At 52.5% G+C, this 27,218-nt stretch overlaps 1 long non-coding RNA gene across 1 annotated transcript; it reads left to right on the top strand.

The window, feature by feature from the left end:
* The first annotated feature begins 21,104 nt into the window (after nt 1-21,104).
* On the top strand, nt 21,105-23,314 carry LOC128818794 (uncharacterized). The gene is made up of 3 exons (XR_008440550.1): nt 21,105-21,269; nt 21,965-22,419; nt 23,039-23,314. It is a non-coding gene; the product is annotated as an uncharacterized LOC128818794 (long non-coding RNA).
* The last annotated feature ends 3,904 nt before the right edge of the window (nt 23,315-27,218 follow it).

Here is a 27,218-nt window from a genome sequence, read left to right as displayed (position 1 = left end):
CAGTGTCTGTCCCCATTGTCACCTGTCCTTGTCATTGTCCCCTGTCATGGTTTGACACTGGTGCAATGCCAGCGCCCCCATGAAAATGCACCTTCCCAATAGAAATGCTGTGAGATGTTATCAGGAACAGAGCAGAGCAAGCCCAAGCTTAGTAACAAAGGAAAAAAAACTTTATTGAAACTACTACTACTGAACGACTGAACAAGACACACACACTAAATGCAGGATGAAGACCCTCCAAAACACTCCTCCTCCCACCCAATTTCCAAAACAACCACAGTGATACATCACCTGGGATTCCTGATCAAGTTGCCACCCTTCAGATAATAAATACTCAGTTCATCAAGGGAGAGAGGAGTCTCTCTTGCACCATAGACCCCCCCAGGAAACACAATTGCCACCCTTCTGTGTTTCCATGTCACACATAGCACCGCCCGGAGAAAATCTGCCAGTGTAACACTCTCTTTTCCATGTCACAGTGCTCTCACCACCGTGCATGGACAGACTGCTCATAGGGCTCCTTTAAGGATGCTTTGCCATGGACCAAAAGAAACAACAGTTCAGCTTCTCATCTTGGGACCAGAGTACCCCCCCCCCCCCCCATTTTCTTCCACCGTTGGGACCGAGGGTCCAAGAACAGAGATCATCTTCTTCCTGAAGACAGAGGGCATCACCATTCCCTCCCCAGCTTTTCTCTGTTCTCTCCATTCCTGTGCTGGTGGTTGCTGAAGCAGGTCTCCTTGGGTCACCACTGCATCCCCCTAAAATGCAGTCTCTGTTGCAGGAGAATTTGGTTCAGTCTATGGCTAACAAAAAAAGTCCAGCCACAAGCCACTCCATCATCTCCTCCCACCTAAAAATTTCTTCTTCTAACATCTCAGGTCCCGGACTGTCTCTCTTCCACTATAAATTGAGGAGGAGGAATATTTTACAAAGCCTTCATTTTCCAGGACAAGGTTAAAAGTTCAGACTCCCTGGACGGCTGAAATCTCTGCCCAGAACTCCAACTCCCAGGGCTGGGTACCTCCCCCCCTTCTCCTTCTCCTCTGCTGGCAAATTCCAGGTGCCGTTGGGTCTCTGTCTCTTTCCCTCTTGGTGGGGGGGGGAACAAAAGCATCTCTGTTTCTCTCCACCCTTCCGTCCGCAGGGGGCCCGCCCGGTTCCAGTCCTTCAGCCCCTGTCCTACCTCCCTCAGGCCGCATGGCTTCCCCTCCCACACCCAGCCTGTGGCCGGGCAGGGGAGAGTCTGCACTGCACTCTGACCGGAACCAAAGAGAGAATTCCCCTGGGAGTTCTTGTTTTTAACCCCCTGTGTGCTCAGAGGCGTGTCCATGCCTTCAGTGGTCACTCCAGGTGCCAATATCCAAACCTGACCACTGATTGGTTTGACCCAACTTTCTGAAAAAATTCACTTCCATGTCAAACCACGACATCCCCAGAGCTGGAGCAGTGTCTGTCTCCATTGTCACCTGTCCTTGTCGTTGTCCCCAGAGCTGGAGCAGAGTCTGTCCCTGTTGTCACCTGTCCTTGTCCTTGTCCCCAGAGCTGGAGCAGTGTCTGTCCTGTTGTCACCTGTCCTTGTCCTTGTCCCCAGAGCCGGAGCAGTGTCTGTCCCTGTTGTCACCTGTCTTTGTCCTTGTCCCCAGAGCTGGAGCAGTGTCTGTCCCCTTGCTCTGTCCCTTGTGTGTCCCCAGAGCTGGAGCTGTCCCTATGCCCGTTGTCCCCTGTCCCCATTGTTGCCAGAGCTGAAGGAGTTCCTGTCCCTGTTTTGTCCCCATTGTCGCCAGAGCTGAAGGAGTTCCTGTCCCTGTTATCACTTTGTCCCCATTGTCACTGTGTCCCCAGAGCTGGAGAAGTCCCTCTGCGCCATTTTCTCGCGCTTTGGGCAGATTTTGGACATTTTGGTGTGACACAGTCTCCGCGTGCGGGGCCAGGCCTCCGTCACCTCCAAGGAGATGAGCAGCGCCACCAACGCCCTGCGCTCCATGCAGGGCTTCCCCTTCTACGGCAAACCCGTGGTGAGACAGAGACTGGGGGGAATTCTGACATTTGGGGAAAGAACTGGAATTCTGGGGAAGAACTGCCAAACTCTGGCCTCAGATATCCCCAAAATCCAACTTGGAATCCCTCCAAATTCACCCTGAACACCCCAAAGCTTCCCCTTCTACGACAAGCCCATGGTGAGACAGAAATACTGGGGGAAAATCCTGGAATTCTGGGAAAAAAAACAAAATCCTGAGAGAAAAACCCAAACCCAACCAGGAATGCCCCCCAAATCCTATCAGGAATCCCTGAAATCAAATTGGGAACACCCCCAAAATCCAACCAGGAACCCCCCAAAACTTCCCTTTCTATGACAAGCCTGTGGTGAGACAGAAATTCTGGGGGAAAAAACTCAAATTATGGGAAAAATCCCCAAATTTTGGGGAAAGAAACTGAATTCCTGGGAAAAAAAAAAAAACTCAAAATCCAGCTTCAAATATCCCCAAATCCAACCAGAAACCACCTGAATTCACCCCAAATCCACCAAAGCCTCCCCTTCTACAACAAGCCCACGGTCAGAGAGAAATCCGAGCAGGAGTCCTGGAATTTTGGGAATAATCCTGAAATTCTGGGGAAAAAAAACCAAAATGCTTGGAAAAAAGGCAAATCCAGTCTCAATTATCCCTGAAACCCACTCTAGAATCCCAAAAGCTTCCCCTTCTGGGACAAACCCATGGTGAGAACAGAATCCTGGAGAAAATACCCAAATTTTGGGAAAAATCCTGAAATTCTGGGGGAAAAAAAGCCCAAAATTCAAAATCCTGTGGAAAACACCCAAATCCAGCCAGTAACCCCCCAAAATTCACCCTGAATGTCCCAAACGTTCCCCTTCTACCCCCCAGTGAGACCCAAATCCAGGGGAAAATCCAGAGATTCTTGAAAAAAAACAGGAAATTTTGGGAAAAAGCCCAAAATCCTGGGAAGAAATGTAAATCCAGCCGGTCCACCCCCAATCCCCTGGGAACGACCCCAAATCCCTGTTGGAACCTTCCAAATTCCTCTGAATTCCCCCAAAATCCCTCTGAAATTCCCAAAATTCCTTCTAGGACTTCCCAAAATCCCTTAATAACGTCCCAAATTGCTTTTGGAACTCCCCCAAATCCCCTCTGGAACCTCCCCAAATCCCTCAGAACCCCTGAAAATCCCTTGGAAAACCCCAAAATCCCTCTTGGAACTCCCCCAAATCCCTGAGAATTCCCCCCAAATCCCTCAGAAAGCCCCAGATCCTCCCCAGATCCCCTCTGAATTCCCCCAAAAGCCCTCAGAAAGCCCCAGATCCCCTCTGGAACTTCTCCTAGATCCCTCCAAAATCCTCGGGAACAGCCCCAAAACCCTCTGAACCATCCCCAAATCCCCCTGGACTGATCCCAAATCCCCTCTGGAACCTCCCCGAATCCCTTGGGAAGCCCCAAATCCCTGAGAGCCCCTGGGCAGCCCTGGGGAAAGCCACAGATCCCTGTGGGCAGTGCCCCGCAGTGCCCAGTGCCCGATGCCGGGATGTGCCGGCCCAGCGGATCCAGCGCGCCCCGATGGGCTCGGCCATCCCAGCCAAGGGAAGGGAACATTCGTGGGGTGGGAGCGGGAGCGCCAACAGGACAAGCGCAGAGCCAAGGGGGGAGAGGCCCCGGCCCCAAACAGAGCGGGGCCGGAGCGCAGGGGCAGTGCAGGGGGCAGTGCCCGTGAGTGCCAGGGGACTGCGTGATGGGACTGGGGTCATTTGTGGGACTGGGGTCATTTGTTGGACTGGGGTCATTTGTGGGACTGGGGTCATTCATAGGATTTGGGGTCATTTATGGGATTTTGGGATCGTGATTGGGGCACAGGGGGCAGTGCCCATGAGTGTCAGGGGATTTATGGGATCATTTATGGGATTTGGGATAATTTTTGGAATTTGGGGTCATTTATGGGATTTTGGGATAGGGATTGGGGCACAGGGGGCCGTGCCCTTGAGTGCCCAAATTTGGGATCGGTTTAGGGGATTTGGGATTGGTTTATGGGATTTTGGGATCGTCCCTGGAGGATCTGGGGGGGATTCTGGGATCATTCATGGGGATTTGCTGATTCCAGGGGAGTTTGGGGAATTTGGGATCATTCCAGGGGATTTGGGATCATTCCTGGGCATTTTGGGAGAACATGGGGGTATTTGGAGGGGATTTGGGGGGAATTTGAGTTCTTTGGGTTCCTTGTGTGCCTTAGGGGTCATCTGGGGCAATTTTGGGGTTGTTTGGGGTATTTTTGGCACTATTCAGGGTCATTTTGGGGTTATTTTGGGGTTATTCTGGTTAATTTTGGAATAATTTAGGGTAATCTTTCATGGTTTTGGGATAATTTCTGTTTTTTGGGACCGGGTGTCTGTGGGGTAATTCTGTGTGGATTTGGGATAATTCCACACCGATCTGGGATTCTAGCTGTGCTTTTGGGATAACTCTGGGGTTCTGTCTGTGCCTTTGGGATGATTTGGGGTGTGTTGGGGTGTCTCCTCAGCCACACCTGGGGGGAACCACCCTACATCCCCCTGCCCCGGGCATGATCCCGGCCCCGGGAGTAGCCCCAAATCCGGGAATTCCCCCAGGAATGGCCCCAAATCCAGGAATTCCCCCAGGAACGGCCCCACAGCCTGGAATGGCCCTGATCCCCACCCCACAGCCTGGGAGTGACCCCAGAATCTGAGGGACTGAGGGGCCTTGTGGGATTTCAGAGAGGTTTTATGGGATTTTAGTGAGATCTCGTGGGATTTTAATGGGATCTTATAGGATTTTAATGAGATTTGGTGGGATTTTAATGAAATTTTATGGGATTTTAATGGGATTGGGATTAGGTACCAATTCCCATCACAGCCCTTGAGTCCAGATATATGGTATTTTATGGGGGGAATTTTTATGGGAGAGTTTAACTGGAATTTTGGGGAGGGTTTATTGGGGATTTTCAGGAGGATTTGGGGGATTTTTGGAGGGATTTTTTTTCGAGGGATTTTGAGTGATCTTTGTGGGACTTCTGGGGTGGATTTTGTGAGATTTTGTTGGGGTTTGGTGGGATTTTGAGGGAAGTTTTTGTGGGGATTTTTTGGTTGGATTTTCTCAGACTTTGGGTGGGATTTGAAGGGACTTGGGGGCATTTTTGGGGGGATTTGAGAGGGGTTTGGTGGGATTTTGGTGCAGATTTTTTGAGTGGATTTGAGGTGGATTTTGGGGGGGTTTTGGGGAAATTTTTGTGGGATATTTTGGGTGATTTGGAAGGCTGTTATGTGTGGATTTGGTGTGATTGGGGGATTTTTGTGCAGATTTTCCTGTGTTGCTTCTGTGGGATTTTCATGGGGATTTAGTGGGACTTTTTGAGAGATTTTTCTGTGGGATTTAGGGGGATTTTGGGCATGATTTTTGTTGGGATTTTGAAGGATTTGTGTGGGCTTTGGGGCGATTTTTGTGAGGATTTTTGGTGGGAGGATTCTACAGTGGATTTTGGGGCGATTTTTGTGGAATTTTTGTGGGGGTTTACCTGGAATTTTGGGTGGAATTTGCCGGATTTTTGAGGATTCTTTGTGGAATTTTTGCGGGGATTTGAGGGCATTTTTGTGGAATTTTGTTGTGATTTTTGGTGTGATTTTGGGGGGTTTTGGTGGGATTTTTGGTGAGGATTTTGAGGAGATGTTTATTGGATTTTGGTGGGGTTTCTGTTTTTTTTTTTTTATGGAGTTTTTTTTTTTTGGGGGGGGGAGATTTTGTGGGTTTTTTTGGGGATGTTGGGGGATTTTTGTGGCTTTTCTCAGGATTTTGGTGGGATTTGGGGCAGATATTTTGGTGTGCATCCAGAGTGACTTTGGGCAGATTTGGGGCCTGATTGGGGCAGATTTGGGGTTGATTTGGGGGTTTTTCTCTCATTTCCCCCAGCTGTGGGAAGCCCCAAAGCACATCCTGTTCCTGCCCGAGCTCCCTGAGCAGCCCCAGGAGCTGATGCTCTCCATGATCCTCAGCCAGTGAGATCTGGGGCAATCCCGGCATTCCGGGGATTCTGGCCAGGCTTTGGGACATTGGGTGATTTTGGGACTTGGTGGGGGTGAGGGGGTGAGGGGGGCTTGGGCCTGGATTTTTTGGAAAATATCGGGATTTTGGAGGGGAATATCTGGGTTTTTAGGGGGGAATTTCTGAATTTTGGGGGGAAAATACCAAATTTGAGGGGGAGGAAATACTGGACTTCTTAGGGAGGAAATGTCTGGATTTTTGTTGGGAAATTTCTGGATTTTTGGGGGTGAATTTCCGGATTTTATAGGGGGGGGATTTCTTAATTTTTTGGGGGGAGTTTCTAGTTTTTTGGGGAGGGATTTCTGGATTTTTTTTGAGGGGCAATTTCTGGATTTTTGAGAAAGTTTCTGTACTTTCTGGGATTGTTTCTGGATGGGGAATGGGGTTGGGTTTGGATTTTTCTGGGGGGGAATATTTCTGGATTTTCTGGAGGAAGTTCCTAGTTTTTTGGGAATGTTCCAGGATTTTTTGGAGGATCATTTCTGGATTTCTTTGGGGGAAATTTCTGAATTTCTGGGGGAATATTTCAGGATTTTTTTTTTTTTTTTTTTTTTTTTTGAGAGCATTTCTGGATTGGGGGGGAACATTCCCAGGTTTCTGGGAGAACATTCCTGGGTGCCTGGGGGAACACTCCCAGCTTTTTGGGGAACATTCCCGGGTTTTTGGGGAACATTCCCGGGTGTCTGTGGGAAGGTTCCCGGGTGTTTTGGGCTCTCCTGACCCCATTCCCATCCCAGATTCCCGGGGTGTCCGGGCGTCTTGCTGGGGTTGGACACCGAGGTGCAGGCGGGTGCTGCCCGTGAGGCCCTGCAGGGCTTCTGCATCACCCAGAGCAATGCCATGGAGATCTCCTTCGCCAAAAAGTGACCCAAAACACCCCAAACCCCACCAAAATAACCCCAAACTAAAAAAAAAAAAGGGCCTGTAATACCCAAAAATCCTGAAAAACCACATCAAACCCACCCCTAAATACCCAAAAACTGTCCCAAAACACCCCAAATCCCTCCAAACCACCCCAAAACCCCTCAAAACTGCCCCTGAATATCCTAAGGCTGCCCCAAAACACCTCAAATGCCTTCAAGCTGCCCCAAAATCCCATAGAAACACCCAAAAGATGTTCCAGAGCACCCCAAAATCCCATAAATACCCTGAAATCCTTCAAAACCACCCCAAAATCCTGTAGAAACACACAAAATGCCATAGAAGTGCTCCAAATCCCATAGAAACACCTGAAAATCCCTCAAAACCACCCCAAAACACCCTAAATCCTATAACTGTCCTGAAATTCCATAGACCTGCCCCCAAATCCCATAGAAATACTCCAAAATACCAGAAAACTGCCCCAAAAATGGTCCTGACCCTGCCCCAAACCCCCTGCACACCCCCACTTCCCCAGGTAAGTTCATTCAGCCAAAATCCTCCTTTTTTGTACTTAATTATTTTATCCCAAATCCTCCTTTTTTAATCCCAAGTCGTCCCTTTTTTGTCCCAAATCCTCCTTTTTTCAACCTCAAAATCTCTTTTCATCCCAAAGCTCCTTTTTTGACCCCAAATCCTTCTTTGTGCAACCCAAATTTCATTTTCCCACCCCAAATTTCCTTATCCCACCACAAATTCTTCTTTTTCCACCCCAGATCCTTTGTGTGTCCCCAAATCCCTTTTCCCATCCCAAAATCTCCCTTTTCCACCCCAATTCCCCACCCCAAATCCTGTTTTTCCACCCCAAATCCTTCTTAGTGCATCCCTAATTCCCCTTTCCCCACCCCAATCCCCTTTTCCCATCCCAAATCTCTTTTGCAACCCCAAATCTCCTTTTCCCACCCCAAATCCTTCCCTGTCCACCCCAAATCTCCTTTTCCCACCCAGGATCTTTCCCCATCCTGAATCCCCTAATTCCCACCCCAATCCCCCTTTTTTCCACCAGCATTGGACCCAGGGTCTCTCTGCAGACATTGCACCTGGAGCTGCCCCAGATAACCCCAAACAAACCCCAAATAACCCCAAATAAACCCCACTGTGCCCCCCAGGGCTGGAGTGGGTTTGGGGAGAGACTGGGGGGGTCATGACCCCAAACTTTGGGAAATGGGGCTGTTTGATCCTAAAATTTGGGGTTTGGGGGGGGTTTGACACCAGGGTTTGGGATTTGGGGGTTTGATCCCAGGATTTGAGGATCAGGGGGTTTGACCCCCAAACTTTGGGATCAGGGCGGTTGGACACCCCAGATGTTTCAAACCCCAGGATTTGGGGTCAGGGGGTTTTGACCCCAGAATTTGAGAATTGACTCCAGGATTTGGGGGGATTTAACCCCAAAGTTGGGAGGATCAGGGGGATTTGACACCCCAGCATTTGGGATCAGGGGGGCCTTGACCCCAAAGTTTGGGTATTGGAGTGTTTGACCCCAAACTTTGGGGAGGAGGAGGGTTGGACACCCCAGATATTTCAAACCCCAGGAGTTGGGAATTGGGGGTTTTAACCCCAAACTTTGGGGGTTGGGGGTGTTTGACACCTCAGGATTTGGGATTTGGGCTTGTTTGACCCCAGACTTTGGGAATTGGGGGGGGTGTTGGAGACCCCAAATGTTTCAAACCCCAGGATTTGGGGTCAGGGGGATTTAACCCCAACGTTTGGGACTTGGGGAGAGTGTTTGACACCCCAGGATCTGGGATTTGGGGGATTTGATCCTAAAATTTGCGGTTCGGGGCCGGGGGGGGGCAGTGTTTGACATCCCAGAGTTTGGGTTTGAGGGTGTTTGACCCCCCCCCCCCCCCCCCTCAGTGTTTGAACCCCCGGGATTTGGGGTCGGGAGGAGCTGACCCCAGGATTTGGGATGTTTGACCCCCCGGGTTTGGGGTCGGGGGGAGTTCGGAGCCATTCCCTGGAAACAGCGGCGGGATCGGGATTGGGAATGAGATCGGGATCAGGATCGGGAACAGGAACAGAAATGGTAATGGGATTGGAATCGGGAACAGGATCAGGAACGGGACTGGGATCGGGAAGGGGAGAGACCCTGACCCAATAATGGACCCCGCCCCCAGGGAGCGACCCTGCCCCAATCCTGGAATGGACCGATCCCCTCACTCCCAGACCCCTCCCCAATTCCCAGACCCTCCCCCAATCCCAGCCCCTCCCACAATCCCAGCCCCTCCCCAGGCGCTGAACGGACCCTCCCTCAATCCCAGCCCGCCCCAATCCGGACCGGAGCCATCCCCGGAGTTTCCCCCCATTCCCGGACCGGACCCTTCAATCCCTTCCTGGGACGGCTCCTGCCACTTCCAGCCCATTTTTGGGGGTTCCGAAGGGCTCCGGGGACCCTCCCCATTTTGGGGGTGTTGGGGTGGCACCAGGGCTGCCCCGAGGGCCGAGGGGGGATGGAAACCCCCAAACCCGAGGGGCTCCTGGAGGTCCCCAGTTCCTCCCGTCCCCTCCCCAAAACAGATCCTGGCCAATCAGAGCACGCGGCGCTGATGACAAACCAGTTGCCGAGAAAAAGCTCAGCGCACTGGCCCCGCCCGGCGATTTTCAGCCATTCAGAGCTCGGGCCGGCTCTGACTCATCAGCTGCCAGGCAGAGCCCAGCGCCTCTCACAGCCCTAGCCAATCAGAGACTGCGCGGGACCATTTCTAGCCAATCAGAGTGCTTGTCGCTGATGTCTCCTCAGTTGCCAGACGGAGCCGCAGCGCCCAGCGCTCCCCGGCAGCGGAATTTGGGGAGGGGGGAGGTGACCCAGGGGTTGGGGCGTGCGGGGGCATCTGGGGCCGCACTGGTGGCACTAGTGGTGCTGGGAGCCCCCCTGGCAGCGGGGGGTCGCGGTGAGAAGGGGGGCAGGGGCCCCAAATTAAACCAAAGAGGGGTCGGGACCCCCAAACGGAGCAGGAGGGGCCTGGAACCCCCAAAACCAAACACGGGGGAGGGGAGTGGGGATTGGAGGAACGATGGGGAAGGCGGGGGAAAGAGGGGGATGGGATCCCCAAACAGGATCAAGCCAACTTGAGGTGGCCACCTTTATATCTGGATGGTAGCCAAAGGCAGCCAATGGTAGCCAATGCTTTTTCCCAGTCCATGTGATCCCAATCTGTGCAATCCCATTCCATGTGGTCCCAGCCCATATTTGTTCCCAGTCCAGCTGATCCCAGTATGGATCAGTAGGGTCCTGATCCATATGGTCCCAGTCCATAGGATCCCAGTCCATATTTGATCCCAGTCCATATTGGATCCAGGTCTGTGTGGTCCTGCACACACTCCCAGGGTCTGGAATTTCAGTTCCCAGCCAGGAAAAAATGTTCCTGCCCTTGAATGTCCTTCCTATCCTCTCAACAAATTATAATAAAATTATAAATCAATACATTTTAATTAAAATGAAATAGAATAAAAATTAAATATAATAATTTCAACTCTTACTTACAATACTCCAATAATTATTCAACCCAAAACAACAATAACTATTACTATGACATTACCAATAAATATAAATAAACAAATTATATACCAAGAAATACCTTTTGAAAATTTTAACTCAATAACTAATAGTCTTTAGATGAAAAATATCTAAAAAAACTAACATCCAATCTAACACACCTTAGTAAAACAATTCATATTACAAATATACTAAACACAAAACCAAACACCACTATAATTTCTCATACATTTTAACCAAACAATTAACCTTTAATAAAACCCTTAAGTACTCTAAAAAAATTAAAGCGGCCTGGCAATTACTATGAGAATGTTCAGGGCAACTGGGATGTACTGGGAGTGCCTCAGAACATGCAGGAGGTGGTGACTGGGACCACACTGGGAGCCACTGGGAATGTGCTGGGGGCAACTGGGACCACGCTGGGGGCAAGTGTGAGTGACTGGGGCCCTGCTGGGGGAGACTGGGATCATACTGGACTCATACTGGGAGTGACTGGGACTATGCTAGGGGCAACTGGGAAAACTGGGAACACACTGGAGGAAAGTGGGAGCAACTGGGAACAACTGTGACTGTGCTGGGGGCAAATTGCATCATAATGGGGAATGACTGGGAGCAACTGGGCTCCTGCAGGGAGCAGCCCCTGGCAGCCCCGGGAGCCCCGAACCCCTTTCCGGCCATGCCGCCCCTCCAGCCCCAGCACCCCCCATTGCCGGGGTGCCGGCACTGCCAGGGGTCCCCCCTCTGGGGGGGGCTTCTAGGGCTCTCCTCCCTCTGGGCTCCCGCTCAGGGAAGCCGCGGCTCTCCCGGGGCTCCCCAAAACTGCTGTCCCCCCCGCCAGGGCTCTGCCGCCACCGCCGCCAACTGGGACCCCCCAAAAACACCTGGGTGACTGAGTTCTGCTGGGATCATACTGGGATCATACGGGGAGTGAGGAGGAGCAGTGCGATGGCTCCAGCGCTGGAGCTGGGGGCACTCCTGGGGCCCCGGAGGGGCGGCGAGAGGTGAGGGGGACCCCCAGCACCGGGACTCTTTGGTCGCCCATTCCGGAGCACCGAGGGGCCCCTGAACCCCCATTCCCGGGCGCCGCCATCCCCCCACACCCCCATTCCCGGCGTGGGTTCCACCCTGCACCTCCTTATCCGGCACCAGCAACACCCGCACCCCTTTCCTGGCCATCCCGCCTCTCCCAGCCCCCAGAACCCCCTTTTCCTTCACGCAGAGACCACCTGGACCCCTATTCCTACCTTTCCCAGCACCCAGCCCCTCCTTTCCTCAACACCGAGGACAGCCGGGACCCCTATTCCCAGCCAGCCCGGGTTTTCCCACCTTTTGCTGGGAATGGGGGCACCAGGGACCCTTGGAGTCCCTTTTCCTGACAATAGTGACACAATTAAGCCCGCCCAAACTCCTCCTGGATCTCCCCTAACCCCCCAGTGGGGATTCCTGGGAGTTCCCCGGTGTTCCCCCTTTCCCAGGACGTTGGGGGTCCCCCCCGACCTGCCCGTGCACCCCCAGATTTCTTCCACAGCCCCCCTGTGATGGTGGGGGTGGGGGCCGAGTGCTGGTGCCCCCCTGCGTGCAGCAGATCCAACGGTGAGGGGAGTTCGGGGGGTCCCTGCGGTTTGGGGTGACCCCGGGCCCCCCAGGATCTTCCTGAACACGCTGATGCTGCCCGTGCGCAGTGAGAAGGTTCATACCCGGCACAGGGTCCCAGCTCTGTCACCGGCAGGTACCCCAAAACAGCCTTGGGTTCCCCCTGGGATCGCCCAATCCCCCCCCTTCGGGACCCCTGAAAACCCCCTGGGAACCCCCCAAAAATCCACCGGGACCCCAAAAATCCTGGAGATACACAAAACGCCCCCAGGAATTCATCATAAACATTTATACCCAGCACGGGGTCCCCATTGCCATCATCGGCATCACCCAGGTAGACCCAGACCCTCTCGAGACTCCCAAACCCTCCTGGGACCCCCAAACCCTCCCAGGTACCCCCAAATCCTCCCGGGACTCCCAACCCTCCTGGGCTCCGCTGCCAGAATCAGCGGGAGTGGTGTTGCCCTTTTAAGGGGAGTTAGAGTGGGACCCGACCAGAGCGGGGGCCCTTAAACCCCAAAAATCCACCCTGGGGGGGCAAAACATCTCCTACAGGGGCTTGGAGTGGGGGCCCCATAAAAATGTCACTTAAAGCTGTCATGATCTCCCCTAAAAAGGGGCTTGTGGGGCTGCGGCCCCACAGACACCCTAAAATGGGGAGGAAAAAACACCCTTGGAGTGGTGGGAGCCCCCCAGAAAAACATAAAAAGAGGGAAACTCCCCTTCAGAGGGGCCTGAAGACCCTTCAAGGCCCTCGAGGAGGGACAAGATCCCCTCCTCCGCTGGGGCCTCTCCGAGCCGGGAGCTCTCCCGTTCACTGCCCTCGGGGGAGCCCCGAACGACGGCGGCTCCTGGGCTGAGCCCCCTCAGCCGGGGCTGCAGAGGGAACTGGGGGGGCTGGGACAGAGCCTGGGGGTCCTGGGGTGACCTGGAGGACCCTCAGCGGCTCCCACCTCCCCCTGTGCCCCCTCTCCCACCCCCTTCCCATTGTTCCCCCCCAAACCTCCGCTCCCCGAGCTGGGTTTGGGGGTGCTGCTATCAACACCCTGACCCACAGGGTGTCAGGTCATATTCTGACTCTGTCAGTTGTTTGGGTTTTTTTGCTTGTTTGTATTATTGCAGTTATGTTTTTAATTTTCCTAGTAAAGAACTGTTATTCCTATTCCCATATCTTTGCCTGAGAGCCTTTTAATTTCAAAATTATAATAATTTGGAGGGAGGAGGTTTACATTTTCCATTTCCAGGAAGGCTCCTGCCTTCCTTAGCGGACAACTGTCTTTTCAAACCAAGACAGATTTTGGTGCCCAACGTGCAGCACAAGGGCATAGAGAGAAAGAGGGAATAACAGTTCTTGAGTAACCTAATTTTTGTGTGCTGCTATAGAAACCTCGTTAAGCGACACCATGTGGTCCAGCTTACCCTGGTTTGGGTAGCACGTGGTCGTGGCTGTGCCAGCTCCCCCACCGACCTCCAGGCCTGGGAACCTGGAGCAAGCGGAAACCACAACTTTGCAAATGCTGCCTGTGCCTGAAGCAAATGGAAAGAGAACTGGGGTGTGAAAAATAAAGATTATTTTCAGAAGAACACCAATGAGAACACAGAACACATTTACATTGTAAGAATAATTAAATATTTATAAATTATATTTATAATATAAATATATTTATATATTTACATATTTATAATTAAATTTTTAAAAGTCAGCATCATTTCTCACATCTTTAAACTGAACCAGGGTGGGTTTAGATTTGTTATAAGGAGAAAATATTTTACAATGAGAACGGCAAAAACTGCAACTGTTTTTCCAGAGAAGTGAATTTCCCATCCCAGGAATGCTCCAAGAGCAGGAGCCTTGTGCAACCTGACCCAGTGAAACCCTTTCATCCCCAAGGACAGAATTCCTCTTGTGTCAGTTCTCTGATGTGCTGGGTGCCCTCACAACACTTCTGGCCAGAATGTCTGCTGAGGGCAGCCAGGCTGCTGCAGGGCAGTGATCTCACAGCCATCACCATTCCAGTGCTGGCGCAACAGGTTCCTGGTCAGGTAATAATTGACACAAACTCCACACATTCACAGAAGGCTGATTATTATCTTTTAGTAAGAAATCCATAGTTTTTATACCTTAATTTGCTACAAGTGGACTTAATTGGTCCTTTAATTAAAATAACATCACCATTGGCTAATTAAGAAACCACCCTTTGGTAAACAAATCTCTATAACACATTCCACATGTTCACAATACCAGGTGCAGCAAGTTAAGATAAGAATTGCTTCTCATTCTTTTCTCTCATCTTCTCACAGCCTTTCCCAGAACGATGTCTGGGAAAGTTGTCTGTTTCTCTCTGTGGCCAGAGAGCTGCTGCCACATTCCAGTCCCATCCCTTGGGCCTGGCTCTCCCCTTTCCTCTGCCCCTGCCTTGTCTCTGCTGGCAGGAAGAGTTTTGTCATTAATATCTTGTCCCCAAGGTTCTGGGGCCAATGGCTTCCCAATCAGGCTCCTGGTGCAGAAGTGGCTTTCCAGAGCCCAGCCAGAAATGAGCCCTGAGACAGCAGCTCTGCAGTGCTGGCCACCAGGCCAGGTTGCCAAGGGAGGCTTCTGGCCATGCAAGCAGCTGCTGCTGCCAAGGTGCCTTTGGTGCCTCAGGCTCTCCCTGGCACAGCTCCCAGCACGGCACTCTGCCCTTGTGCCCGAGGCCTTCCCTGTGCTGGGGCTGGCCTGGGGCTTCTCCTGCAGTGGGACCTGCCCTGCTCATGGCACAGGAAAGGCAGTTCCTGCTGGAGCAGGAGGCTCTGCCTGCAATAGGTTCAAACAACTCCAGCAAGGCCCTGCTTACTTCAAAATTGCCTCCTAGAGCACTATATTCTAATAATTATTATATCTCCTATACTGTGGAATAAATAACTCTATCTTTTTAATTTCTTCTGTGATGTAAGTAAACCATTTTGTCTAGTCATGATCAGAATCAATCAGATCTGTATTTATATACATTTATCTGATATTCCATTGTTAATCCTGTGGGACAAATTGCATTAAGGTTCAATTCCACCTGTCCAATCTTTTACACCTTTGACAAAGTCTGGGGCTGGGATTGGATCCAGCCGCTGCCAGTCTCCTCTCTTAGAAGGAATTTTAGAAGTCTGGGGGTCCTGCAGGGGTTTGAGGATCCATGGTGGCTGTTGAGTGTAATTTCTCCACCTCATGTCTCAGCAGAAGCTTCTCCAATAATGAAATAAAGCTTTTGCCTGAAGCTCCCACTCTGTCCATGACAGGAACCCCTGTGAGTGTCTGTCACATCCCGGCTCTTTGGCAGCCTGGGGACTCCTGGGATGTCACCGTGGAGCCCCCGTGACTGCCTGTGACAGATCGGTGCTTGAGCAGCCCAAGGTGCCCTGGGATGTCACCATGGAATGGCTGTGAGTGCCTCTGACCACACAGATCTTTACCATCCCCAGAAAACCCTGGGAGGTCTCCATGGAGCCCCTTTCTCTGCCTGTGACATTCCAGCCCTTGAACAGCCTGGAGACTCCCGGAAATTCCCCACGGAACCCCTCTGAGGGTCTGTGACAAATCTGATCCTTAGTAGACAAACATCACCACCCCCTGTTGCTATGGTCAGTTTCCATGGCAACCATCACCAGCCCCTGTTGATCTGGTCAGTTTCCATGGCAACCATCACCAGCCCCTGTTGCTCTGGTCAGTTCCTGGGCAGCTCCATGGAGACCCCATCCAGGGGTGGTTGCCATGGACACCAGCTCAGGCCTGGAGACAGAGCCCGTTGCCATGGCAACCATTGGACGTCCCATCCCCAGGGTCATGGGATCCCAGAGACACAGAATTGGCTGAGCTGGGAGGGACCCATCAGGATCCTTGAGTCCAACTGCTGGCCCTGCACAGGACACCCCAACAATGCCAGCCTGGGCCTGGCAGCGCTGTCCAAACGCTGCTGGAGCTCAGAGAGTCCTGGAGCTGTGACCCTTCCCTGGGCAGCCTGGGCAGTGCCCCAGCAGCTTCTGGGCAAAATCCTTTTCCTGAGATCCAGCACAAGCCTGCCCCGACTCAGCTGCAGCCGCTCCCTCCACTCCTGTCCCTGGACACCAGAGTGAAGAGGTTCCCACAGCCCCAGCCACGGACCCGCTCCCAAGGCTGTTGCCATGGCCACCAGGGCTGGCACCAGCTGGGATGCTCAGCTTCCACAGGCCAGGGTTCAGGAATGGGATTCCCCAATTTCCTGCTCCCGCTTAAACCATGCTGCCGCTCGCTGCCCTCCTGCCTCCCATGGAAAGCACAAAAGGCAAAGATCCCAGGCTGGGATAAGAACAATTTATTTGGAACAGCAACGAGAGAAGGAACAAACAGGAACAGAAATAATATTGATAACAGAAGGGATAAGAAAAATTATTCATAGGGAAAACTACATCACCACAGTGGCTCTTCCCAGCCACTGACGCTGTTGAGCAGGACGGGAACAGAGAACTCCAGATCAGAAGGCAAAGAAAATGAGCTCTGATTTATATCAAATGCACCGCTCTATATATAGTGAACATCGAGAAGGCTAATTTCATTGGTCGCAGAGTGAAAACATATCACACCATTGGTGTGCAGTGAATGACGCACAGTAGCAGAACCTATCTATAAACAATGTGAATAACAAGATAGATTAGAGAATTATTTACATTCTTTCCCAACTGTTTCCCAGGCTCTTGCCTGGTTAGAAAAGCTTTCTCTTTCTCTCTGACTGAGCTGAGAATATCCACAAGCCACGTATTTCCTCCTGCCTGGAAAGGACACCCATCTCCTCAGGGAGAGAGAGAAAGTCCCTTTCCTGCCCCTGGTAATGACCTGAGGTGGGAGTGAATGTAATGACAGGGCCATGGCCAGACTCTCATGTTCTTCACTCCCACATCAGGTCATTGGCAGGGGCAGAAGGTACAGGTGTCTTCCCAGCATGGATCACAGGGAGCATGGATCACCAGGTCTCCTTCCCAATGTGGGTTCTTCAATGGGGGATGAAGCTGGAGCAGTGCACAAAGCTCTTCTTGCAGTTGGCGCACTCGTGGGGCTTCCCTTACCGGTGCCTCCATTGGTGTTGGATCAAGTGAGAGCTCTGGGTGAAGCTCTTCCCACACTGGGGACACTCATAGGGCCTCTCCCCGGTGTGGATGCACCGGTGGGTGACGAGGTTGGAGTTTTGCTTGAAGCCCTTCCCGCAGTCAGGGCAGCGGGAGGGCCTCTCCTCGGTGTGAATCCGCTCACGCAGGAGGAGACTGGAGCTGCTCTGAAACCTCTTCCTACACGTGGGGCACTCATAGGGCCTCTCCCTGATGTGGATGTGTTGGTGGATGACGAAGTTGGATCTGTAGCTGAAGCCCTTCCCACACTCCCCACACTCGTAAGGCCATTCCCCGGTGTGGATCATCTGGTGGCTGATCAGGTCGGAGCTCTGCCTGAAGCTCTTCCCACACTCCAAGCACTTGTAGGGCTTCTCCCCATGGTGAACCTGCTCATGGACCACCAGCTCTGAGCTCTGGCTGGAGCTCTGCCCACCTTCGTGGCCCAGGGTGGGTCTTTTCTCCTCGGAGCACCCTGGGCTGGGTTTGCAGCCCCTCCTCCTGCGGGATCTCTGGGGCTTTTCCTCCCCGTTGGATTCCTGTGCCATGGAGCTGCTCAAAACGGCCTCTGCTATGAGGTTCTGCCGTGAAGATTTGTCCTCCCAGGTCTCCATCCTCAGCTCCTTGTCTGGGGGAGGAAGGACAAGGAGAGGATGGGATTTGCCTCCGTGCCAGAGGGAAGGGGAAGGAGATCCCCCCAGTGCATCCCCGGCAGGACGGTGTCAGCAGCGGGGTTCTCCTGCAGCCGGGGGCCGTGCTGGGCTGGGAGATGGAGCAGGAGAGAGGGGGAAAGGGGCACTGATTTCCTCCTCACCCCCTTGCGGGTCCTGGGGCATCTTCCTCTTCCTCGCAGCCTCCTCCTCCATCCAGCCAAGGTTTGGGAATGAGAAATCCTGATTTGGGGTAAACAATGTATGGGCACATTGGGTTAGGGGGTTCCTACTGCCCAAGTCCATCTCTAGAAGTCACCAGCCATCTGCTGCCCATAAAAACTTCAAAAAGACCAAGATTCAGTACCCCAAAATATACAAACGACCAAGATTCAGCAAAAACACCCTGAGTTTCCCCTCTATGGTCTCCCCACTTTTCACTCCTGGAGGCCCCCCCTGTCTGGGTTGCTGTGGGTCAAGTTTGCGTTGGTGCTCCCCCTCTCTCAGCTGCTGGGGCTCCTGGCAATCCCAGAGGTTCCCCTTCTCTGGGCTCACCAGTTGGGCATCATAGGCATCCCAGGGCTCAGCACTGTCTGCAGTCCCTGTTTGAGGGTCCTGGGGTATCCATGGGTCCCCCCTGTCCATGTTCCTAACATGTCCAGGCTTCTGGAGCACGCGCAGCTCTCGTATTGCCCGTTTCTGCTCCCCCCATTGCCGGTTTCCCTGCCAGCCCTGCCGGTGCCGGGCAATCCCCACGTGGCTCTGGGCGGACAGCGCAGCCCCTGGGCCAGGCAGAAGCAGCCCCAGCACGGGCAGACCCTGCATCCTCCACTACCTCGGCAGCCGCGCCCAGCCCCGGGCACAGAGCTCCTGCAGCCCGGGCTCTCTCGCTGCTCCCGGCTCCTGCACAGTCCCCACTCTCCAGTCCTTGGCCCCCTTGGGCTCTGCTCTGGGGCTCCTGGAACAGCCAGCAATGGAAAGGAATCGCTTTTGCTGCTCCCTAGCCAGGCCACAACTGAAACTTTGTTCCTTTTGCCTCCCTGCAGAGACCCCCAGTGAAATGAACAGGGCTAATGCCTTTATTAATGTTCAGCTCTTTATTAAAAAGATCAGCTGGGCAGGGGGCTCGAAACAGAGCTTGCCCCCGCGGTCACAGCTTTCCCAAGCAGCCAAAAGAATGGAGGCGTGCAGAGTCTGTCACTGGAGTCCAGAGCAGCAGCTCTTCTTTCTTCGTGTCACACCAGGGGCCCAAGGATGAGTAAGCGTGGTGTGCAGAATCCGTTGCTGAAGTCCAGAACAACAGCTGTCCCTGCTCCTTCCGTGGTGGCAGCACCAGGACTCTCTGTCTTTTTATCGCCCTGCTTCTCAGAGCCTAATATAGTCTGTTCTTTCTTAGGTGATGGCGACGGTTAAAAGTCAATCAGGGGATGTGTTTCCCTCTTCCTCAGCTAGGGCGTTGTCTAGACTCCTCTACTGTGTTCAGTTTTTGATTTATATTCCTTTTTATCTCCTAAAAATCCTCCCATGATCCTAAGGGGTTTTTATTTGCATGTTAGTCCCAGAATGGCAGCGTGGAGGGGTGGGAGGCCAGTTATCTCCAGGTAGTTTAGAGAAAACAAACAGCAATTAGCTAATTAGCATTTCAATATCGGTACTTAGCCAGAGTTAGTAGTTTTTTTAGTGTTGCCATGGGAACTAGGAAGGCCCTGCCCCCCATCTCTGGGGAACACGTGGAAACTGTTCATTACACCCAGGGCATTTTCTGCACCCAGTCCCAGCCCCCAGGGCTTGCTGAAGGCGCTCCCTGCAAATGTCCTGCAGCTGCCAGGGCCCTGTCCTTGCTGTCTCTTGCTGGGGCTGGCCATGAACAGAGCTCTTGGGCTTGCATTTCCAGCTGCTGTGCAGCCAAAGCTGAGGCATCTGCAGCTGCCTGAATGCAAAAGCTGGAAGATGAGCCTCTCTCCAGGGGAAATCTGCCTCTCCTGTGCCAGCCCGTGGCAATGCTGCCATTCCCTGCTGCTGCTGGGGCACTTGGGGCTCTGGCTGAGCAGCAAAGATGAGCCTGAGCCAGGAGCTTTCCTGGGCTGCAGCAAAGCCTCGGCACGCAAAGCCCTTCCCGGCGCTGTGCCCTGCACCAGGATGGATTGTGCCAGCCGAGCTGACCCCAAATTTCTTCTCCCAGGCAGCTTTAGGACACGCAACATGGAGAAGCCAGAGCTTACTCTCAGCTTTGCGCAGTGCTCCAGAAGAACTCTGTGTGTGAAGCAGCCTGGGAACAGGGTTTAGCGTCAGGGCAGGGGAACTTGGAGCCCTTTTCTCCCCTGTGGGCTGAGGCTCTGCATTTCCAGTGGCCCTGCAGCTGCCAAAGGGGCCTTTTTGGCTCAGCTGAGAACAGTTCTGCTGAGAGCCTGTCCTAAACCTGCTTTTCCTGCAAATGTGCCCAATGAATCCTCATTGTTTGCAGCCCCCCCGCAGGTGTTGTGTGAGTGCAGGTGTGAAAACTGAAGGATGGAAGAGCTCTGCTGGGAGGAGTTCTTGTTATGAACAAGTTCAGTAAAGTTAAAGTTGTTGAAATACTTACAATGGTAATAAGCTGATAAATGTTATTAGACACCCTCGTTGTACCGCCCCTTGTGTTAACACCCCACACCCACCCTGGTTGTACCCCTCATAGTTAATCCTCTTACATATATCCTTAGTTATTAGATACCCTTGTTGTATCACCCCCACCGTTAAATCCCTTTGCCTGTACCCTTATTGAGTCCCTCGGGTATTGCCTCCGCTGCTCCCAAAATGGTGGCCAGAAACAGTCCCAGTAATATGCAAATTAAGCAAAGCAGAAGGAAATCCAAAAAAAGAACCTGGAAATTTGGAAAGTCAAGTGACTGGACTTGTTGGGGAAAAGTCTCCTATTCTATCAACAAAGTTTTGGAGATCACCACCACGTAAGGGTAACCGGACTGGAATGAGGACCCTAGCCGATGAACTGGAAGACGTTTTCCTAGGCACGCCCGCAAGGACGGGAGTCCCAGTTCTGCTGTGAAGTAAAACTGATCACCTGCTCTTCTGTGTCGCTGAAGGGAGCAGCGGCGGTGTGCGCGACCCCTCAGGCCCCCACCCAGAGCTGATCACTTAATAAAGACCTTTAAAAAGGAGCTGGTCTCCTGGCCCATTTCTATCAGTTCTCATTTTCTTGTTTTGTTGGATTTTTTTTTTTTTTTGGTTTTTTTTTTTTGGTTTGGCTTTTTAATTATTTGTTTAGTTTTGTTTGTTTTTGTTTGGTTTGGAATTTGGGTTTTTTGTTTGTTTGTTAGGGGTGGGGGGCTTTTTTGTTTTGGTATGGGGTTTTTCATTTGTTGGTTAGTTTTTTTTAATTAACTCCCCTGGCAGCTCTGGGCAGAGCTCTGTAACTGTCTGACACTCGTCTGTGGCACTGTGCAGGTGTTATGAATAATTGTTATGAATAAACCTAAGATTTAACAGTTGGTTCGTATGTTAACCTCTTGTCTGTTCATTCCGCAGTTCACTGGTTCCTCCCCTGTTTGTATTCTCCTTACCCGATGCATCTGTCCTTATCCCCGGTTCTTGCTACAGTTGTATTCCTCTAGTTTTGGTACCCCTGTTCTTGGGAAGCTAAACCCTCCTTGTCCCCTCCATGGCGTCGGGCAAGTTGGCTGCTGCTCCCTGAGACAACTTCCGGATTCCCAGGAGGCCTCGCGCGGGCTGCATATTGATTACCGAACCCCAGCAGAGGAGTCAGGATGGACCTAAATCACAAACCGAAGTAGGACCTGTTCAATAATCTACATCCCCAGGACAGGAAAGTCTCAAAGGAGGAGAAAAGACTTTCAACCTCCCTAGAGCTGGTCGTCGTAACCTGAGAGAGGTCCGAACAGCGTCACCACCCTAGACCAACGAGCCATAATTGAGTCTCTGGACGTATCCTCCGAGGGTGGAGACTCTGACCCTGCCATAATTGACAGGATCGTCTACCCCTCCTCTGGGACGTCAACTCACCAGGGAGTAGCGGCGGCGTCGCGAACCCCGTACCCCAGCCCCCTTAGGCTGTTTCTTCAAATAAAGGCCTAATCAAGAAAGGAGCACAAGGTCTCCTGGCCCAGTTATTTACATCACAGGTGGCCAGGGGCACCTTCCCCGAGCTGTCTGCAGAGGAATCCACATCAGCCCAGGCCGGGCTGGGCAGTGACCGGTCAGTTCCATTGCCTGGACGCGGCTCTGGACGCTTCCCTTGGAGCCTCTCCAGGGAGGGAATGCTGGGGCTGTCACCCATGGAGTGTCACAGACAGGGGAACGCTGGGGCTGTCACCGCTGGGGTGTCACAGACAGGGGAACACTGGGGCTGTCACCGCTGGGGTGTCACAGACAGGGGAACGCTGGGGCTGTCACCGCTGGGGTGTCACAGACAGGGGAACGCTGGGGCTGTCACCGCTGGAGTGTCACAGACAGGGGAACGCTGGGGCTGTCACCGCTGGGGTGTCACAGACAGGGGAACGCTGGGGCTGCCCCGCTCCTGCCCTGTCCCCAGCAGCTCTGCCAGCGCCTCGAGGAGACATAAAGCCTGAGCCAAAGGGTGAGAACTGCAGAAGGGGCTGAGCTGGGAGGGACCCATTGGGATCATCGAGTCCAGCCCCCAGCCCTGCACAGACACCCCAACAATCGCAGCCCATGCAGCCCTGGGAGCGGGGTCCAAAGGCTCCTGGAGCTCCAGCAGCCTCGGGGCTGTGCCCATTCCCTGGGGAGCCTGGGCAGTGCCTGAGCCCCCTCTGGGGGGAGAAGCTTTTGCTGATCTCCAGCCCAGCCCTGCCCTGGCCCAGCTCCAGCTGTTCCCTCAGGTCCTGTCCCTGCTCAGCTCGGCAGAGATCAGAGCTTGCCCAGAGAAGCTGTGGCTGCCCCTGGATCCCTGGCAGTGTCCAAGGCCAGGCTGGACAGGGCTTGGAGCAGCCTGGGATAGTGGAAGGTGTCCCTGCCCACGGCAGGGGGTGGAATGAGATGAACTTGAAGGTCTCTTCCAAGCCAAGCCAAGCCATTCTGTGATTGTGTGATTTTGGGGGAGATGCTGAAGCTCTGTCTCAGCTTTATCGCACCCAATGTCTGGAGCCAGCAGCAGCCATGGGTGGGATCATCTCCTCCTCCCTCTCCCTGTGGCTGGAACTCACCCAACGGCAGCAACTGAATAATGTCCCTCACAGGGCAGTGGGTGCCAGAAAGGAGCGTTGCTCCTTGGGGAAACACAATGTCCTTGGACTTCAGCAGAGCATTGAAATGGGCCCCCTCGAGCACCTCAGCACCACTGAAATCTCCTCTTACTGGACTCAGCCCAGGAGATCTCCCAGAGCAGCTGCAGAGGAGTCACTGTCAGGCGGAGGGACGTTTATCAAAGGTTGATGTAGATCAAAACAAGCTCTGGCACCATTCCATATTTTTGTTTGTCACTGGGAAATAAATACAGATGTCCCCATGCCACAGTCTCAGTGCCCCCAGGGTTCCTGGGGTGTTCCCCAGGTGTTTGGTTTTATCCCCTGGTATGGAGACACGGGAGCTCCCCCAGCTGGGCAGGGTGTGCCCAGCTTCCTGAGCTTGACACGCTTGGAGAGGCTGAACAAGGAGGTTCCTTGCTGCAGGAGACTCTGTGGGTTTTGGAATCAGGCCAGACCTGGAGAAGGCTCCTTCTACAGCCCCTCAGCACCAGGCAATCCCACGTCTTTATTTGTGTGACTGTCTTGTCAGGGCAGGGAGAGGGAGAGAGGAGCCTCTTTGGGGCAGGGACAGGAGGCAGAGACACCAAAAGCAGGAGTCCCAAAGAGATCTGGGCAATCTGGATCCAATGGCTACAGTGGGTGTGCCGTACCTAAATCCAGTTTGGGAGAGTCATGGCCGTGTTGCTGTGTAAGCTCTAAGGTATCTGCTGGTGGGAGATGCTCAGGTTCGTCCTGTTTGCATCCCCAGTTCCTGCAGAGCCACTGTTAAACAGCGCCAGGGGATGCTCCTGGCACGGACCCTGGCATGGCTCAGGGTTCAGGTTTCCCCCATCAGTCCCACTTCTGAGCTTCATTCTGGTGGGAAGGTTTTAGTGGGTCAGGAGCAGCACAATCCAGAGAATTGGAGGATGGTTTTATGTTGGTAATTCTGGGAATGGGTTTCTCTGGCAGGATGCTGGGCACCAGAGATTTCTGCCCTCCTTTCTCAGAAGAGTTTGGGTTTCTCATGTGTCCTAGAAGCTTGTATCCCCAATGGTGTGTTCTGTTTATGATGGATATTACATTCTGTGCCTTCAAGAGTGGCTCTGAGAGTGAAGGCGGGATGAAGAAGAAGCACAGAGTTTGTTATCAGCCTGCACTCACTCCTCCACTCCTCCACATTCTACTCCACTGTGTTGTCTGGGCACAGACAGAGCAGAACAGAGTGCTTCTTTGATTTTTAGTTAGTTTTAGCTAGCTGAGGCAGAGAAGTTCCCTGGACTGGTTTTCCTTCCCTTTTCTGTTCAAACCTGAACTGTTCAAACCTGCTCCGGACTGGGACCCGGGAAGCACCGAGAGCTTGCACTTTGTAGCCCACTGGGGCATTCTCTGGGCAGCAGCAGCATTTCCCAGAGCTGGAGGGACCGATAACAGAGTGACCACCCACAGGAGAGACTTTCTGAATTTGTCATCTCTTCAAACCAGCGAATGGGTTTTGTCATCTGGTATTGTTCATTTTTTTCTGCTGGGGAGTGCTTTGCCTGTTTCAATAAATTCTTCAAGGTGTTTTTTTTTCCACCTCGAAGAATTTCTGAGGAAATTCTTCCCAAACCAGTTTGGGGAGGGGCTGTGTGGTTTGCTTTCTGAAGGGGCCCCTTTTGGAAGTTTTCTCCCAAATTTGCCCTAAACCAGGACATCATGTTAGTGCTGTTCTACAACTTCTACCAGACCTACTCCTTTCATTGACACTTCCCCAGCTTCCCAGTGTTCTTTCTGAAGGAGAAGAAAGGAACATTGATGGTGCCACCACTTGGCTGCCTCGGACTCCAGCTGCTCCTGGAGTTCCAGCATGTCCAGCACAGCCGCTCTCAGTGGGGATGGGACTTGGTTCAGACCCCCACAGTCCCTGCCAGTGGCCACTCCCCACTGGGCTCACGCTCTGGCCATGTGGGGCTACTGAAGGGTCAGCGGGTCTGGCTGAGCACTCCCAGCTCTGCAGTTCCTGACTCACCCCAGGGATGGGGTCCCGCAGTCCCAGTCGGTGCCGTGTTGCCAACGGGGCCCTGTTTTGGGGTGGCCATCGGTGCCTGCTGTTCCTCCACCCTCAGCAGCCCCACAGCAGAAGGGTCCTCTGGGAGCCCCAACAAGGGATTCAGCTATGGAATTCCCTCTGTCTCCACAGCAGCTCTCCCAAAAGCCCTTTGGGCTCCCTGGAATACTGTCTCCTGAGGTGATCCACGCCAGGGAGTCCTGGGGCCCCAGTGGGGTGTTTTTGCCATTCCCAGTCGTGGTCACTTCAGCTTCTGATGTGCTTAGGTCTGAGTAGCAGGCCTCAGCCAGAGCTGGCTTACAGGATGAACCCTGGGCATTATGTGACTAACACCATCAGTTTTAGTTAGCTAAAAATGGATGACCCAGATGCTTATTCCAGCTGTTTAACACCAAACCGGCTGCTTTAGAAACTGTCACATACTCTTGTGCAGTTACCTGCAAGAAATGTATAATTTTAAGAAATGTTCCCAACTGACATGACTGGAGGCTTGTAGGATATTTTAGGGGAAACCCTCCAAGCCAGGGACTGGGCTCTGGCCAAGCCCTGGGCTCTCCTGGTCAGCAAAAGTGCTATAAGACCCAGGAGTTTATGTGCTAAAAATATCATCAAGTCACTTGTTTTGCTGATTTGGGTCTATAAACGCTGGACCCACTTTTGGAGCAAATTCGGAGACCTCACCCTACGTGTGGATGCAACATGTTTGATTTTCCCAGTTGTTTGGAAGGGTTCTCCAGATCCTCGCTGTGAAACGGGGCTCCCCAGCAACTGAGGGCTCTGGATGATGGTAAAGTATTTAGGCAATTGGGGATGTATCTTTCTCAATCCCTGTTCTTTCTCTCCTATAATAATGATCAGGTACATTACTTTGCTTCTTTTTGCTTGTTGCTAAAGCCAAGCACGTAGTTTTATTGAATGTATAATTTTACTTCTGTGTTGCCTTAACACTCACAGTAAAATAAGACCGTTCCTTCCATCGGTTTCTGTGTTCTTTAAATCACCCCTGTCAGCTGGCAGAACAGGTTTTGGAATCTGATGAAAGCCAGACTCTGCTGTGATCTAGCTGGGCCCATGGAATGCAGACGGCCATTGTCAGTCCATGGAACCCATGGAAGCAAGGCTCAGATGTGAAAAAGGCGTGCACCGTGGAACCCAAGAGACCCTCATGGAACCAGAGCTGCAGTGTGTCACAGCGGGAGGGACCTCATGGCAGCCAGGAGAGCATTGTGAAGCCATGGAACAATGTGGCACCAAGGTTCCACTGTGACTTGACAGAACCCCGTGGATGTGAATGGCCCCAAACCGGGCCAAGAGACACTTCCGAGACCAAGTCCAAGGAGCGGGGATTTGCTTTATTCAGCGCGCCGGGTGCGTGGGGATATCTCCTCCTAACACACGCTCAGGCACACAGCAGATTACAATATAGGGTTATTCTTTATGCATATTCACGGTTTGCCCTAGAAAAGGTGTGGTTATGCAAAGTATTTCTCAGTACTCATTACAATCATCAGCATACGCCAGGCGCAGGCACAGTGCACGCTGGAGGTGGCACTGAGGAAGGCTCCGCATCTTCCTCTGTGGTCCCCTGATGAAGGCTGGACGTCTTCATCACTGTGCCCTTTTCACCTTTCTCCTCTAGGCATGTGCAGTCTCTTGTTGGCAGTTTCAGCAATTTCCTCACTGGTTTTAGCAAGCTCTGCCCTTCATTTCTGCAAGTTTTGTTCCCTGTTTCTTGCCAAGTTTCATCCTGTGTCTTTAGCTTGTGGTTAATTTTTGCTAGCTTCCACATTGGGTACAATTTATCTTATTCTTGCCTAAGTATTCCTAGGCACAGTGCTTTTAACACTTTCACAGCCAATGGCTGCAGAGCCACTCCTGGACACTGGGAATTCCTGCAGGTGCAGCCAGCTTTGCAGACAATGAGGCTCCAACCTTGCTGTGAGAGGGCCCAGCTTTTACACAACAACATTGTAGTTCATTTGCACAAATGAACCTGAGCTCAAGATTTAAACCTTCCTCTGTCCCTCCATGTGGGAGCATTCCAAAACCAATTCTTCCTTCTGTTGATGCTGTTTCCAATGTGCCATTAACAAAATTCACCCTCGTCTTCCCAAACACACAATTCTTTTCCTTCTTCCATAT

Source organism: Vidua macroura, chromosome 24, assembly GCF_024509145.1.
Source record: "Vidua macroura isolate BioBank_ID:100142 chromosome 24, ASM2450914v1, whole genome shotgun sequence".
NCBI lineage: Eukaryota > Metazoa > Chordata > Aves > Passeriformes > Viduidae > Vidua > Vidua macroura.
This window is presented reverse-complemented; position numbering and strand designations above follow the sequence as displayed.